Genomic DNA, 17,921 nt, shown 5'->3' with positions numbered 1-17,921 from the left:
CCGCGGGCGCATTGTTGTTTCCCCCGCCAGCCCTCCGGCCGCACACGCTCCTTCGCCTACTCCGGTGCTGACGGAGCGCCCGCCCCGGCGCGGACCGCTACCCGGGCTCCGCTCCGGGGTCCAGGCGCCTCCTCCTGCAGCCCGACCCCCCTTCCCCGCCCCGTGAGCCCGCCGAGGCCAGCAGCCAGCCTGGCCCCCGGAGCTCGTGCCGCTGATGGCATCTCCCTCCACCCCGCCCCCAGCAAGAACCGAGCAGCTCCCATCCCTGGAACTAATCCCTTCTTCCCGTTCCCCCCCCCCTCCCAAAACGAGCCCCCCACGCACACCCCCAGTGCTTGGGACGAGCCTTCTGCCAGGTCTGCCCACCCTTAGCTGGGGGGAGGGGGGACAGATTGGGGGGCGGGGAGCATGCATGGCACGGGAGTGGAAAGTCTGTGCCTCCGCCGTGCAACCCTTCTTCCCTAACATGCCAGCTCCCCTCCTATCCTAACCACGGAGTCCACCACCACCCCCTTTTCTCAGAGTCGCAGCTGCCTGGTCAGCACGACCTCTTCCGAGCATGCTGAGCCCCAACTTTGCAGTAAGACGGTAAAAAATGGAAATTCAGAAAGCTGCGAAAAGATTTTTTTTTTTTAATGCAATGAATGGGGAGGAGTTCTTTGAGCACCCTTTTATTCACCTCTTTTTCCTCTGGGCTGCCTGCCTGCCTGCCTTCCCCTCCCCCCAACCTGGATGCCTGTCTGCTGGAAAAGGCGCGATTGCTTCTCTTCCTCTTCTGCCCAAGATCAGGCACTAAGGTCTGATATCCTTTTTAGTTACACGTGTGTCCACACTGAGTCTTCTTGATGTTCTTGCATTCACCAGTTCCTCTGGACAGTTCTTGCCATAACCCCATTTCTCAGACAAAGGCTTAGGAGGGAAAAAGAACCAAACTGCTTCCTGTGTTTGCCATTTTAATGCTGTCCATCCCCACACGCCCAATTCCTATCCCTGATGTTTCTTGTGCCAGTGTCTTGAACCTTCAGGAGGAAACAAACAAACAAAAAATCTCCTGGGTAGCTTGATACAGTTTCTTTATAAATCTGCATTGTTGCTTCTGGTTTATGGCCACGAAGAAAATACCAGCCCCCACCCAAAATGCACCGCAGCCAAGTCGGCTAAAGGCGATGAGTGTTGGAGTCAGTAGGGGGCGCATTCCCTGCACTGGGTAAGGCTGCAGAGGGGGGAAGGGCCCCAGAGCTAGAACAGGATGTGCTTCACAGCGCCTTCTACAGACCATGGGAAAATGGACCCAGCAAGACACACTCTCGCACTCTTAGTTGGTGAGCTGACAGCAACATGGCGAAGGATTAAGTGAGTCAAGAGCGGTGATTTTATTTCTTTTAAAGAATCCACCCAGCATTTTAGAAGTTCTGTCTTTTGACTTGTTCAGAACTGTTGACCCTGACAATCCACATTTGTTCTTGGCACATCCTTGGTACACAGATTTCCTGTTCTCTGGAATTCTTCCACCTTAAGCTTTGAATGTGTCACCATGTCTTTCCAAGGTCAGGTGGTAAAGGGGGAAAGTTTAAAACCTGAGAGTAATGGGTTTGGGAGTATTGCTGATAACCTCCTCTCTTGGCCCAAATCTTTCCAAGTCTTTGAGAGTTAAAAATCATTCTTGAGGGATGTTAGATTTCAGTGGGGTAGTAATTTTCATAAGCATGTAGATGGGTGTCATGATTTGCAAAGCCTTGTTGGTAAACATCGAGCCCACGTTGAGTTCTTCGTTGTCAAACTCAACAGAGTTGATTGTCAAATTTTGTTGCCTTCCAACTTTGGACTTGTAATTGCCGTTCATTATCTTCAGTAGCCAACCACCTTTGCAAAAGTGTTGACACCGGTCTTCTGTGAGCACCCACCTTCTTAGGGTGTGTTGATTTCTATAGATTTTACTCCTCTTGTTATTTCCATAGGTGTGAGATGCACAATGCGAAACCTAGGCCCCAGCTTTTGCACCATGATGCACAGGGTTGTACTTTTTGTACTGAACTGATAGGTGGCCTAGTGGTTATGCCCTGTACTACCATTTTGAGGATCTGGACTCCGTTCCTGCCTTGCTCTTTGGACCACATTGTCAATTCACACCGGTGGGTATATTCATTTTGGAGGGTGGGAACTGCAGCAACAGGGAGGCCAGAGACTTCTTCCTCCTTGGTCACCACCAAAGCCAACACTTCCAAAATATCAGCCTAGCCACATTCCTCAAGGAACCGGTTAGAGCTGGTTGCAGTCGTGGGTTCTGAACAGAGAAATGACCTAATGGCTTGTATAAGAGAAAAATTTTTAAGTTGCTAATATTGTTTTAATGGTTTGCATTCTGCACTCTTGTGTATAAAGTTAAGTTCTCAATTACTGTTATCTTGATGACCAGTCTCAAGAGTTGCTAAGCTTCTATAAACCTTGGAGATTCTCTGATCAGAACAGACTTTTTCCATGAACATGAACTTGCTACCAATGACTGACAGTGGTAGTTGATACTCAGAGGGTACTTTAAGACTTTGTTGCAAGTTTTATATAGATACACCAAGATAAATTTGTGGGGATATGAATGGATGTATTCTTTGATAGACACAGTTATTCGGTTGGTGCTTAAGGGAGAATTTTCCTTGAGCATTTGCTGCCAAGTAACATTTTGGTGAGTGAAAAGGAGGCAGTTTGGTTCAGATATTCCATTTGGAGACAATTAAGTATTGCTTTTGCAATTTTTTAGTGACTTCAAGAATCAGATACTAAATCTAAGTGGTATTAATTATAATTTTAAAAACTGCTCAGTATTTATTAAACAAGTATAATTTTGACCTGTACTTGGTCTTTGGTATATACTTGTATGAGTTTTTAAATGAGTAATTTGAAAACAACTTACTTGAGTCCATGTTTGAGGTGAAGTTTGTGAAGGTGCTTTTGTTTGCTTTGGCAAATTATACATACGATACAGTGTTAACTGATGTCCTTAGTGGTAATAGCCATTTTTCCCCTACAGGAAAACTTGCTGTGATCTCTTAGAAAGCATGTATTTTGCAGTTTCAAGGTTTCCTGGTTTTACTAGTCAAAATAAATAAATAAAAGGTGAAACAATTGGGCTTGAAGGCTGGAATTTAGGTAAACCTATGAGGGCTTGTTAAAAGTACAGAAAAAAAAAAAAAAAAGAAAGCATTAATAAACCAGAGGGTGGGGATGGGTATTCTGTTTAATTGAACTTTTAATAGAAATTCCTAATTTATCTTGGCCCTTGTTGGAAATTTACTGAAATTACCTTATTAGAGGCTGCTATACATTGAACTAACCAAATCTTTGATTCTGGTTCTTAAAGTCTCTGTATAGAAAACTTAGGAGATTGGGCTTTGAATCTCTAAAGATTTCTGGCCCTGGCTATCCTGGAAGTCATTGGTTGTAAACATACACACTGTGAATTTGTTTTGCTTAAATTTCTCTTTTTTTTCCTTAAACCAGAGTGCAGGAAAAGTTCTAATACTATTTATATTAAAATAAAACGTCACCATGTTGAACAGATTAAGTGTCAAGTAAGTTCACAATTATTGTTTTTTTTTTTTTGATGACCCAATCTGAAGAGTTGCTAAGCTTTTAAAGACCAGAAAGAGTCTCTGATTAGAATAGGCCTTTCCATGAACATGGAGTTGCTACCAAATAACCAGCTAAGAGGCTTTTATCAAGTAAAAATGGCTTTTGGTTTTTGTTATAATGTAAATGCACATACTTACTTGATTATGAAAAGGAGAATTAAATAAGGTCGCTTTACTAGTAACTATCCACAGAATTTGAAAAATATCTACTGAATATAATTTTCAGTATTTTAAAATGTAGATATTTAGCAGTCTATTGATTCACATATTTAAGATGTACATACACTGGCTACATGTTTAATTGTGGGAATTACTTTAACGAGGATGATGTGGCTGATCTGTTAAAAAGGAGCAAGTAGGGATCGATACTTGGGTAGAGAGAGATTGAAAGAAAAACCTCAGAATTTCAGTAGTATTTTTGTCTTTTGGGAACTATATATAAGTAACAAAAATTGCATAAGTTGTAATAGACTTTGGCAGGTTGAGTCCATTAATGGGCATGTGTATATACACACTTCAAATACAACCCGCTTTTTTAGAGTTGAAAATGACTGGCCTGTTATTAAATACAAAGTCCATGCATTAGAGATGCAGTTGGGAAACAGTATGTTAACTATGGAAAAAATGAATTAGACATTGTAGTTTTTTTTTTTAATAACCTGTTAAAATCTTAGATAAACTTTTAAGAAATGTGAAAAGTACAAAAAAATGAAAAATTTTATTTTAGGATAAGATTAGAAGCTAATTTGTAGTTTTTACCAAGATGCTCAAAACTGTTGTGTGATAATCCACGTGTTCATCCTGGACTTTAAAAAAAGACTTTCACTTTAAAGTCTGTTATGTCTTCCAGAAGATAAAATACTTTTCATGGGGAGTTTAACTTTCATTTATTTGCCTAAGAGACATGAACATTAAGTAAAACTTTGCTCCCCTAAGTAAATAATTTAGTTAGATTCACAGAGCCTGACATGTTCTTAGCCTCACAAACTTAGGAAGTTTTTCTTCTCCTAGTTTTCTAAGAGCCTGTGACATTAAGTCTGGAACAAATGGCCATATTTTGCTGCTGTGCATCACTGTCAGTTATACATTTTATGTTAGTTTGGAAACTTGGCGTTTAAAATTGGTGAGAAACCGCCCCACGCTAACTGAATTGATAATTTTGAACGTAGAAGCCATTTCTTATTTACTCATTGGCACTTTTCTGCCTTAATCATTGAGCTACTTTATGAAAGAGGCCATCTGTGTTTGGCCCAGCATGAGTGGCCACAATTCCATTGTGACTTTATGCTTTTTATAGCCTGATCCTGTTAATTACAAAGTGAGGGAAAGGCTGATTGTGCTCCCTCAGTCTCTCAGGGTCTTAGTACTCCTTAGACCTATGTTTTGGTTGCGATCTACCTTTGCTCTCTGGCAGTTTAGGAGTCTGCTTAAATGAGAATCCATATTCTGCTTCACTGGAAGAAGGCTCTCCTCACGTATCATCAAGCTTCTCAAACTGGGGTACAGATATGTGTACTTGATTATATTGTGATATATGTGTCTACCTTAGGAAGTCAGAGATAAAATGTGAGCCAGCTATATAAAGGAACCATTTTGATTGAGGGCGCACATTTTCTAATGAGTGTAAAATGCAAAGTTCTTTTCATTCTTTCCATCTGGGTTCTCCCTCTCCGTGTATGCATTAGCTAGCCTCTGCCTGTAGGTCTTTGAAGTGCACTCACAAGCTGCCTTGCTTTTATTGATCCCTGGTTTAATTCTAACACTGCAGCTAGAGAAATACTGAAATCTCCAGAATGTCAGCAGTGTTCCAGAAATGAAGGTTCAGAAATTAAGGAGAGCATAAGAACTTTTGGTAGAGTTTACTAAGGGAAGACTGCCCTGAACATATACTGCAGTTTAAGATTTAAGATTTAAGGTTAAGGTTTAACTCAAAAGCATGCATGTGATCTGTAGGAGACTTGTGCATTGTTTGACCATCCCTTAGAATTAAAAATAAATCCCTACACATCCTAACTCCCTCTCCAGTAAGGGTATAGAGTTATAATTGAGTCACTCAGCTGTGGCTTGTTGCTGTTTATGTGTCACTTTTCACATGACTTGGTTGATGATTTTAGTAAGGGTGAGCTGTGAGTGGAAAGGCCTCTTTGCTGGCCTTTATGGTATTATAATATTAATGGTATGCCTGTTTTATTTGCCAGGCACTTTATGAAACCATTCTCAACTCTCTCAGGATTGTCCTTGTTTCACAAGTGGGCAAATCAAGGCACTGCGACATGCACTGATGAAGTGAGCTACAGAATGTGTCTGTGCCAGGCCTGTGCCTGGAACATAGGCTTTTATAGGTTCCCATGTGCTGTTTGGCTGATGAGGGCACACACGAATGCTTCATGGTGATGTTTTGTGCTTGTGTATCAGAGAATACCCAAGGATCCTAAGTGGGCTTCACAAAGAGGCCGGCAAGAGAGCACCGGTGAAAATTGTGCTGGGGGGTGGTTAGTTGAAGCAGTGTGTGTCTAGTTTGGAGTTGCCTGTCCAAGGATCTAAAAAGAAAGTTTGTTTGTGGTCCTGTTGCTTTTTCCAATGTTTTGGTTTAGGGCAGTCTTATTCCTTCTCTCCTCTGAGCAGTTATTTTTGCTTAGACAGATAATTGCTGGCTTTTGCCCTTCTGCCTTTCCTTTTTCTGAACCCTCTGTGCTCCGTTGAAGAGTTTTGTGTGGAAACCTGTGCTTCCCTTGAAAATCTGCATCTTTTTCTGGTGGGAACTGGCAACAATTGGAAACCTGTATGAGTGGTTTCTTTTGAAATGTGATATATCTGAAAAAACTTCTGTCTGGTGGAAATACAGAAAAACTCATTAAAATTTTAAGTTGGGGTTGTAAACATAAGTCAGTAGTTGGAGTTCTTGCTCTCGTGAAAGGGAGACTGGGAGTGTGTGACACAGTGGGCTCAAAGTCCTGGTTCTGAAACAGTTAGGCTTAAAAACAACACCAAGAAAAAACTTCTCTGCAGAAGGTGGAAGGGTTGAGCCAGCAAGGGGCAAAGACTGCTGCAAGAATAATGCTTCTGCTACAAAGAAAGCTTTGCCTACACTTTGACTCTTTGGAGGTAGCTTAGAAAAACTTGAGGTGATTCACGTAAATTATTCTTTTATTCATGGATGAGGAGAAAACTAACCTTTCCCTTACTCTGGGAAAATTATTTGAGTAGTTTTGATAGAGCATGGACATGTTATCATGAAGGGATTAAAAATAACCGGTTTTTCGTCTTAGGCTATTTAGATGCAAAGACAAGGACATGTCACTGGAATGATTAAAAGTAGATGTACCTAGATGTCTTCTTAGGCCCACTTGTGAATTGATTTCCCTTGTTCACATATCTCTTAAGCCACGTTGTCCACCTAAATTGACAGCAGCATCACTAAGCTATGGAGTTCTTACGTAGGCACCAGAGTGTTGGAGTCGTGCCCCACGCTGTGTCCCTGCCTTGCCGGAATGCCTGTTTAAAACAGAGTAAATTGGGAAATCCTCCCCGTCTCATACTCTCTGAAGTTAGATTAGGGTGTTAGAGATGGTCTCCATCCTTTTGGGGTGGGCGGTAAGCTGTGAGGCATCTTTCTCCCTGTCACATAAAATTGTGTCTACTCCAGTATGTAATATCAATGAAGGGTTAGGGACCGTACCTCCAGTTGCTCAGCTGTCATCTTGTCCCTCTGGCCTCATCTCCCCTTCCATCCATGTATATATCTTAACAGTTTCAGCACACTCTCAGAAGTGCACCCTGAAAGCCATTGGTTCCATTGGTGTTCTGTAGATTCTGGTGGTCACAGCTAGGAATCTCATCTGAAATCTAAATACTCCCAAGTAATAGGGAGTTTCCAGTCATAGGCACTAGTCTTGTAGTCTGAAAGTCTTCTTAAAAGAGAAGTGACCCACATGCTTTTTAAAATAATAAATATGCAAAATCTAGATCACACCTTTAAGTTTCTATGTGACTGTAAGTCACCTAGGCTTATTGTGGGTACCTGCAGATACGCTGTTGCATAAACGTTTTAAGTGCCGCAGAGTTTGTGAAGTTAAGAATATGCTAACTCTTTAACATGAAAAGCTCCCATAAACATATTCTGTGAAAGCACTGTTATGTGTGTGAATGTGCGTTATAATGTGTATAGGGACAGGTATATGGCAACCACGTCTGATTCTCAGGAATAATAGTCCATATTTTTTTTAAAAGATTATATATACTGTGGTGTGAGCTCATAATTTTCAAAGTGATTATTCCAGTATCTGATCTGGCTTAAGATAATGATGATAACTGCTATAAATATTAACTGGTATCATCTCATTTAATCCTTCTGGCACTTGAACAATGGGGATAGTGTCCTTCTGGTTATACCATAAGGAAACAGACCTCCAGAGGTTGAGTAACATTTTTAAGTTCACAAAGCTAGTAAGTGGCAAGAGTAAGGATTTGAACACAGATCTGTCCAGCTCTGGAGCTGGAGCTGTATTCTTAATCACTACATTGTACCATCTTTCTTTTGAGCAGAGGAAAACTTTGTTGTGTCCCTATTTGTTACATAAGTTTGAAGCTGTGAGGTAACAATTTTACATGTGGCTGATAGGTCAGCTACATTTTTGTTCATAAAAACAATATAGTCTTACTGGAAAACAGATTTTAATGTAGGCTATAGGGTTCAGCCTTGAACTTCACCTTTTGCTATCACTTCAATATCGTATTACCTTACCTTACCTTGTACCTAAGGCTCTGGTGATTTTGCAGGCCTTTCAGATCGCGTACGTCTGAAATGGGTGTAAGCTCTCTCAGGCAATTCTGACAGTTGCTTAGGCCTGGTATGCCACTCTTTATAGACCTCCTTTAGGCCTTTTTAAAATGGGACCTGCCGACCATGGCCAGATGGATTCTCTTAAAGTGCCATTAGAACTGTATCACTTCTCTACTTTAGTATCTGCAGCGTCTCGGTGCCTGCCAGACATAGCAGCAGACTCTAGCTTCACACTCAAGGCTTCTTTCCTGTCCCCGACCTACCCTTCCAACCCTTGTCATTCGTTATTACTCAGAAGCTTGACATATCAGCCATTCTGGACTCTGTACAGTACTTCCTAAAACTCCTTGCTTTCCCACCTCCGGAACTGTGTGCCAGCAAGGTTTTGTTTGTTTGTTTGTTTTTGTTTTATTTTTGTGCAGTGAATGCAGATTCTCAACTAACCTAGTGGCCCCAGCTTAGCCTCTATTTCCACCTTCTCCTGAGCTCCCCTGCTGAGAATGAATTCTCCCTTTTATGAAACCTCAGTGCATTTAGTTTGTCACACATCTGACACTTTGCTTCTTTTCCTGTGTATATTTATGGGGTGTCATCTCTGTAAGTCCTTTCTCGGCAGGGACTGTTCATTCAGTCGACATGTGTTGAGTGCCTGCTATGTGTCAGCCACCATTGTAGATTGCTAGAGATCTAGCAGAAGGGAAGAAACCAAGCAAGATCTTTTCAGTAGACTTTCTTTGCTTTGGATACTGAGATGGCACCCTTGTCTTCTTGCATATTTTAAGGGTTCTTAAGTCCATCAGTTGAGATCAGGAAGATCAGTCTCTGCTAAAAAATGATTCATAGTGATTGTAATTTACAGCCATGACTACCTCTTTACCACACTGTATCAATTATAATTTCAGGTCATAGTTTTACTAAATCTGAACTCACCTGTGATGAGTATTTAAAATAAAACATTTGAGTCACAGTGTAATTGTAATTTTGAAGATAATGTGAATGGGGCTGTTTATTTCCCACTAGATTCGTGGTTTGATATTAATGAGCCACACCACATGAAGAAAACAAAACTTAGTAAACTTAAATTTTCATCACTGTGTCACCTTTGAAAAGCCTTCCTGATTTATTTTTGTTAGGACCTCTCCCCTTTTGCAGTTCTACTTTTATAACCATTTGAAAGAAATGTAAAGTCATTTAAAAATTTAACACATGGAAAATCTTTGAAAATCTTTTCTGTACTGCTACATGTTTTAAGTTTATTTATTTTGAGAACGAGTGCACGAGCACAAGCAGGGGAGGGGCAGAGAGACAGAGAGAGAATCCCAGGCAGGCCTGCACTGTCTGTGGATAGCCAGATGTGGGGCTCAATCTCACTAACCCATGAGATCATGACCTGAGCCAAAATCAAGAGTCAGATATTTAACCAGCTGAGCCACCCAGGCACCCCTTCACTGAGATTTTTTTTTAAGTACTCAACAGTTGGGGACCATTAGTATGTTACCATAGAGTCATTCATTTAATACTGTCCAAAAGGTCCAGAATTTTACAAAGGCCTTCAACGTTCCTGTACATCCAGGACCTGCTCTAGAAGATCTGTCCTGTGCAAAGAAATCTTAACAGATGCTTAATATTCAGTTTTGGCAGAGACTCATCAATGATAAATGCCTCTGATTTCGAACCAGACTATCCATGCTGATAAAATTATTAGCAAACCTTATTTGGTCCCATATTCAGCATTGTTGCCTCAGATTTTCCAGTAGTGACATTTAGTATCTCCTGTGAGTAGAATCACAGTATTTGTCCTTTTGTGACCAGCTTATTTCAGTTAGCCTAATGCCTTCAAGGTTTGTCTGTTTCCAGTAGCCACATTTTAACTTTTAATTTCATTTAATGTTAACATTTAATTTAAAAATGAAATTAATTGTAATGTGTTTTTAACCTGGTAAGTCCAAAGTATGGTCATTTCAACATGTGAGTATTTTTGAAAGGTACTTACAAGATATTTTTCATTTTTTAATTCTAAGTCTCGGAAATCCCAAGTATATTTTACATGTGAAAGCATATCTCAAATGGGCAAAGACTTGAATAAACCTTTCTGCAAAGAAGACCTACAAGTGGCCAGTAAGCACATGAAGATGCTCAGTACCCTTCATGGTCATTAAGGAAATGCACATCACACCTACGATGAAATACTACCTCATACGCATTAAGAGGGCTGTGATAAAAAGTTAACAGATGTTGGTGAAGATGGGGAGAAATTGGAAGCATTGTGCACTGTCGATGGGAATGTAAGTGGTAGAACCGCTGTGGAGACAGAATTACCGTGTGAAAAGATACTTGTACACCCATGTTCACAGCGGTATTCACAATAGCTAAAAGGTGGAAGCAACGCAGGTGTCCCATCAACTGCAAAATGTGGCACGTACGTAGCATGGAATATCATTCGGCCTTTAAAAGGAAGGAAATTTGGGGGCACCTGGGTGGCTTAGTCGGTTGAGCGTCCGACTTCAGCTCAGGTCACGATCTCACAGTTCGTGAGTTTGAGCCCCGCGTCAGGCTCTGGGCTGATGGCTCAGAGCCTGGAGCCTGCTTCGGATTCTGTGTCTCCCTGTCTCTCTGCTCCTCCCTCACTTGTGCTTGGTCTCTCTCTGTCTCTCAAAATGAATAAACGTTAAAAAAACAAAAAAACATTTATTTTTTTTTTAAAGAAGGAAATTCAGACACAGGTTAACACGTACAAACCTGGAAGACATTGTGCAAAAGGAAAAGCCAGTCACAAAAAGACTTTGTGATTCCACTTACATGAAATACTTAGTAGTCAAAATCATGGAGACAGTAGAATTGTGGTCGCCTGGTGCAGAAGGGGAGTGAAATGGGGAGTTAATTGTCTAATGTATAGAGTTTCACTTTTGCATCATGAAAAGAGTTCCGGAGATGGGTGGTGGTGATGGTAAAATGGTATTATGACTACTTAATACCACTGAACTGTACACTTAAAATGGTCAAGATGGTAAGTTTTGTTACGTGTATTTTTACACAATATAAATTGATTTAAAAGCATATCTCCAGGCGTGCCTGGCTGGCTCAGTTGGTGGAGCATGCAACTCTAGATCTCAGGATGTAAGTTGGAGCCCCATGTTGGGTGGAGACATTAGTTAAGGTATAAAAAAAATTTTTTTTAAATAAATAAAAGCATACCTCCATTCATTTCAGGCTAACCACATTTTATGTGAAGAATACCCATTTGTGCTAGCATTTACCTTCTTGGAAGGGAAGCACAGTTCTTAGAATAAAAATTTAAAAAATCTCAGCCAACATTGCTTTTCTTGCTGCATGACTAAATGCTTGAGATGCATAGATGCATTTCATTTTAAAAGAAAAATTGCGGGGCGCCTGGGTGGCGCAGTCGGTTAAGCGTCCCGACTTCGGCTCAAGTCATGATCTCACGGTCCGTGAGTTTGAGCCCTGCGTTGGGCTCTGTGCTGACCGCTCAGAGCCTGGAGCCTGTTTCGGATTCTGTGTCTCCCTCTCTCTCTGCCCCTCCCCTGTTCATGCTCTGTCTCTCTCTGTCCCAAAAATAAATAAACGTTGAAAAAAAAAAAAAAAAGAAAGAAAAATTGCATGTGTGTAAAAATCCAGAAGGATAAATATACCCAATGTTAACCCTTGCCTTTGGGTATGATTATTCGTGTTCCATGCCTTTTCTACATTTTGTTATATTAGCTCCAGTTGCCTTTTTCTTTTGTCACAGTCTTACTGAGATGTAACTCATACACCATACAATTCAGCCCCATGAAATATATGATTTTTTTTTTTTTTTTTTGTATATTCAAAGAGTTGTGCAGCTATCACCCCACAAAAGAACCGGGTCCTCATTAGCAGTCACCTTCAACCTTCCCCCCAACTCCTCTAGCCTTTGGCAACTTTACTCTTTATGTCTCTGTAGATTTGCCTATTCTGCACCTTTTGTGTAAATGGAATCATATAACAAGTGGCCTCTGGCAGCTGACATCTTTGACTTCTTTTATGTTCTATTTCATACGATGTTTTCAGGTTTCATCTGTGTTGGAGCATATATCAGTACTTTTTTATGGCTGGATCATTTCATTATGTGAATATACCACATTTTATTTATCCATTTAACAGTTAATGGAGATTAGGGTTGTTTCTCCTTGGGTGTTAATAATTACTGTGAGAACATTTCATGTACAGGTTTTTACGTGGATGTAGGTTTTTATTTCCCGGTTGCTTTTGTAACAAAAATGAATGGAACTTTATTTGCCAAAAAGAGCCTAAGAGGTAGTTGAAAGCAGACCAGCCTCCTGCCTAACCCTGTTCTCCAGAAAAAGAAAAAGGATCACCAAAGCCTCTTCTTTCCCAAGCAGTTTTTGGAGTAGCATGGTTCGAGTATTGATGATTGGAAGGTGGTAAAAGAGAGACATAGGATACGTCTGTTTTTGAAAAGCTGTCGTTTTACTTAGGGATACAAAGGTTGTGGTTTGCGTTTTGCAAGTTATTATTACGATTTAGATATCCTTCCAGCGTGACTGTTTAGTGAGTTGGCATTCGTGGTGATGGTAAGAGCGCTTTAGAGCAAGTGGTCTCAGAACTAAGTTCTTGTTTCAGTTCTCTGGATCTCACGGGGCCATCTGACCTGAGATATGTGCGTATTCTTAATCACAGTTTCACCTCTTGAGCTAGTTTAGTTGAGCTTGTGTAAGGCCATTTCAGTCTTGAGTTTTGAAGTTTTGGCGTTTGGAGACGTATGTATTTGACATGCTCTTGTTTATGACCTTCAGTGTCAGAGATCAGACCTTGGTCCAAATGGGTAATGGGAGGAGGGCTGCATCCTAGATCTGAAGATGACCTTGAGGCCCGGCTCTGTCATCGACAAACTGATCACCCTTGGGTCAGGTGCTTCACCTCAGTTGCTAATCTGTAAAATGAGAAGAGTTTAGCTTAGGCAACCCTGAGGCTCTTTCAGTGATTCACAGTGTTCCACTTCAGAATCAGAATACTCTTGCCCCTTCACTTGAAAAGATACTTAAAGACTTGATAATTACTTCCCTTCAAACCAGACGTGGACTCAGTACAGATTTTTTTTTCTCACCAACTGAACCACCTAATACTGAAACACGCAGCACATACTTAAAAAAAAAAAAAAAAAATCTTGGTTAATTGTCACATGTGAGGTGGCTGCCGCCAACACAAATAACACCTTTCAGGAGCATTAATTTAAAAATAATATCCAGGGCATGCCCAGTGAGTGGAACATGCGACTCTTGATCTCAGGGTCATGAATTTGAGCCCCATGTTGGCCAAAGAGATTACTTTTTTAAAAAATAATAAAATTTGAAAAAAAACCCAGTAACATCCAGAACTAGAGAAGTGTTGTCCCATTTGACCTTCTGATTTAGCATATCTGGAATAAGTTTATTCAGGGCACCAAAGACATTGACAGACTGGAGCCTGTCCACTGGAGAATGGCTTCTGTGATAGCAGAAGCAATGGTGAAAAGAACTGAGTGTGGGTAACTTGGAGAAGGGGGAATATTTGGGAGGAGAAAGGGTCTGAAAAACGTGGAAGGCTGCTCTGTGGCTAGAGGATTAAAGATTTCTGTACCCGGACTGAGAGCTCTAGGCTTGTGGACAGAGCTTTCCGGCGTGGGACAAGCTTCCTGGCAGGGTCTGTGCTGTGCTCACTCAAGGTGATCAGGCAGAGAGATGATCTTAGAGCAGGGCTGCTTGTGGGAGGGATTCACCCATGGTTCGTCAACAGTGGCCAAAAGTGTTCCTATGACCAGGATGCTATATTTGCATAAATACACTCATGTTGCCATCTACTTACCAAAAAAATAGTATGAAAGCTTAAGGAATTTAATCATTGATTTGGTTAAGACTTGAAGAACATCAAAATGTCTTTTTTTTTTCTGGAGGCAGTTTTGTATTTGACAAGATTAACTCCATTGGGATTTATTATTATCAGAGAATAGTAAGAGTCAATGCAGTTAGTGGATAAGAATAAAACAGAAATTGGTTACATTTCCTGTCTGCTTCTTTATTAACAGGGTTCTAACATGATTATCCTAAGCAAAATAATTCATTATTCAGATTTAGTTTTTGGTACAAGTGTGTCTTCATTTGCAAAGTAATTTCTCTTCCTCATCCTCCTGGGCTTTCCTAATAAACCCCTGTTGCGGCCTCAACACTACTTCACAATTTCTGTTAATTAAGGAGAAGGGAGCCTAAACTTTGTTTTCCTACCTCTCATGCTGCACAGTTTTATCTGCTAATCCAGAAGAGCATTCTGCTCCTGGATTATCAGTTACATGCTCTGTGGTATTTGGGATTGAGAAAGAGAGATGATAATTAGAGCTGCCTTTCTATGAAGAGCCTCTGGCATCTGCAAGGTCTTTTGCCCAAGTTTATAGGAAATTGAAAGATTAGCTGCTTCTGTTCAGGACTGTGGCTTAAAACAAAAAAAAGATTGAGTAGGGTGATTGCTTCCAGACTGAATGTTAGGCTCTGGGCTCTCAACACTGTCACTCGTTGGAAGGTTGTTCTAGAAAGGCTTTTACAGGGTTTCTTTTTCAAAATACAAACATACAAACTTATTTACGACTGGTTTAGTTTAAATGTAGGACTTAGTGACACCCTTAAAAGCAAATAAGATGTGTCTGTTCACTGCTTCTGATCCCAGAATTATCAGGAAAGATAAGCACTTAACTGATTATAAAAGAAACTGTGTTTTACAATAACCACATTTATGCTCTGTGATATCGACTGGTATTAAATATGTTGCTGAGGAGGTGGTAAGAGGAAGAGTGAGCGCACAAATATGGAAATGTTTTCTTTCTGCCTAGTTTTTATTTTAATGGGTCCTAAATGTTTCCACAGAGACGTCACAAGAGCTGTTTTAAAAAAAAAAAAGTACATCATAGGTAGCATGAAGATTTCATGAAAATCTTAAAACGTCTGTGCTTCTTAAAAAATAAAATTTAGGGGCGCCTGGGTGGCGCAGTCGGTTAAGCGTCCGACTTCAGCCAGGTCACGATCTCGCGGTCCGTGAGTTCGAGCCCCGCGTCAGGCTCTGGGCTGATGGCTCAGAGCCTGGAGCCTGTTTCCGATTCTGTGTCTCCCTCTCTCTCTGCCCCTCCCCCGTTCATGCTCTGTCTCTCTCTGTCCCAAAAATAAATAAACGTTGAAAAAAATAAATAAAATAAAATTTAGTTAGCGATTTAAACTTAAAATATATCTGACCCTTAAACCCCAGTGTGGGTTATAAGATCTTTATATAAATAGTTGAATCTTTAGAACATTGGAATACTTTGTTTTCTTAATATCAAGGGTCTGAATTTCTTCTTACATGTTAATTTGGACTGAGGATGTTTTCAAAAATGTAATTGTTTATATTGTAGTAGTTTGAATGTCTTCCTAATTCTTTATTAATTTAGAAAAGAACAACTGCCATTTTTCTTCACTAGTAATAGCATAATTCCCGGCCTTTGATCCCACCCCCAGCCCCCAGTAAAAGATTTTCCCAGATGTGTATTTTTCTTTACAGCTTAATGTAGAAAGGTTTAAAAGACAACATCAAAGTATAAACTGTACTTTAATCCTTAGGCTTATTGTGGGCTTCTGATAACCATACTCTGATCAGACTGTAATTTTATGTGGCGGAGATTTTCAGTAAACCACTGTAGCCATCAAACTTCTTGCTTTGGGTGATTGCCCACCAGGTCCCGATTCTACATTTCACAACTGCCACCTTGGCATATATATTTGCTTTAGAAACAGTTTAGGCAAGTAACTATTTCAAGGAGATTCTTGGGAACAGACTTTCCCTTTTTTCTCTTTCCATTTCAACCTGAGTCCCTCTACTTTTTTATAATTCAGTTAAGATTTGTTTAGAAACCAGGGTTTCCTCTTCAAAGGGGGTGTCGGGGGTGTTGAAAACCCTGGTTTTAGACTAAGCAGCTTATGTTTCGGTGTTACCAGGAAGAAGTAACCATTTCTGGCTAGCTCTCAGTGCATTGTTAGAAACATTTGCTTAAGATAATTACAAGTTATAATCGCTAACATAATTGATGCATTAGTTGTCACTCGGGTATATGCTTCTTCGATTTTGGTTCCCAGATACGAGAAAGTTGCACTTGTACTTGGGGGTGATGGAAACTAGGACATGCTGTCGTATTTACTTCCGTATTTTCTGGCATGTTAAATTAGCACCATATGTTCTTATTAAGAACTTGGGAAACATAAGAATGCACATAAAAATATGAAGAATTGTAATACTGAAAGATCCCATGTTACATCCACACTTGAAGGAAAAGTTTGATGTGGGGGCTTTTTTTTTTTCTTCTGGCTTGTTTGATTATCTGTGCCTGGTCAAAGGTTTAAGGTTGGGTTTTTTGTTTTTGATTTAACTTTCTGTGGGCACAGTTATGTTTTCTGCTTTTCTTGTACCCCTAAAAACAGAGACTAAAGGATGCTATCCTTGATCTGATGGCTCTGTGAGGGACCTTATCATTCATAGACAAGCCTCATTGACTCTTGGTACATCAGGTCCTGCCAACCTTGCCTTGAGCCAGATAAACTAGCACCGTCTGTTGGATTCCTGTTCGTCTTCCTAACCCAGGAGAACCTGAGTATGTCACCTAGCTTGATTCAAGCCTTTCGGCAGAGATTTTGCTTCCTAAAGGATAATTCTTTTTCTCAGATAATGGCTTCTTTGCTCCTAAGGAAAGTTCACAGTGAGGTAGTATTGTCCTTCCTGTGTACAGATTCAGCCTATATAGATGGTTCTTCCTTATGAGACACACTCACTCTGCCTCATTTGCTCTCTTGGTATGTGGAGTAGAGAAATGTTTTTGTTTTTGGTATATGGAGGGGTAGAAGGAGTATGTATTTGATGAGTCTTCAATACGTGTTTTCATTTAATCTCTAGCTTAGGGCTACAGATCTCAGATTTTCATTTCTGCCATCTGACTGGTGCTTTCTAAGAAAGTGCATGAGTAGGAGTTTGGCCAGGATTATTACTAAAACTTTAATGTTTTGGCCCCTATCAGTAGGTGTGGATATAATTCTCAAAAGATCAATAGGAAGGAGTGTGGCTGAATCATTCAGCAGCAGTGAATTTAAATCATTCTCAAAAATTGATATTTTAAGTCTAGTTCATCAGATGGCATATGCTTACCCAAATGCTACTTATTTTCAGTCGTTAATAAAATACTTGGAAATGTTAACTCTTATTAATAGGTCATTTAGGGGCGCCTGGGTGGCCCAGTCAGTTAAGCATCCAGCTCTTGACTTCGGCTCAGGTCATGATCTCACAGTTCGTGAGTTTGAGCCCTGCGTTGGGCTCTGCACTGACATTGTAGAGCCTGCTTGAGTGTCTCTCTCTCTCTCTGCCCCTCCCTCACTCACAGGCTCTCTCAAAAAATAAATCAGTATAGGGGCGCCTGGGTGGCGCAGTCGGTTAAGCGTCCGACTTCAGCCAGGTCACGATCTCACGGT

General features: G+C 40.6%; 1 protein-coding gene across 3 annotated transcripts in view; it reads left to right on the top strand.

Moving 5' to 3' along the window:
* The window catches only part of ADNP (activity dependent neuroprotector homeobox), a 34,077-nt gene that overhangs the window by 4,067 nt on the left and 12,089 nt on the right, over window positions 1-17,921 (top strand). Inside the window, exons 1-2 of one of the 3 annotated variants that reach the window (XM_040459657.1) lie at window positions 427-2,132; window positions 3,496-3,566. The exons of 1 other annotated variant lie outside the window; for it this stretch is intronic. The gene's annotated coding sequence lies outside the window, so the exon portion shown is untranslated. Of the gene's footprint in view, window positions 1-426; window positions 2,133-3,495; window positions 3,567-17,921 lie in introns of those variants that run through there. One more of the 3 variants, XM_040459656.1, reaches the window with a different exon arrangement.

This window comes from Herpailurus yagouaroundi, unplaced genomic scaffold (assembly GCF_014898765.1).
Source record: "Herpailurus yagouaroundi ecotype Mexico unplaced genomic scaffold, PumYag 246, whole genome shotgun sequence".
NCBI classification, from domain to species: Eukaryota; Metazoa; Chordata; class Mammalia; order Carnivora; family Felidae; genus Herpailurus; species Herpailurus yagouaroundi.
This window is presented reverse-complemented; position numbering and strand designations above follow the sequence as displayed.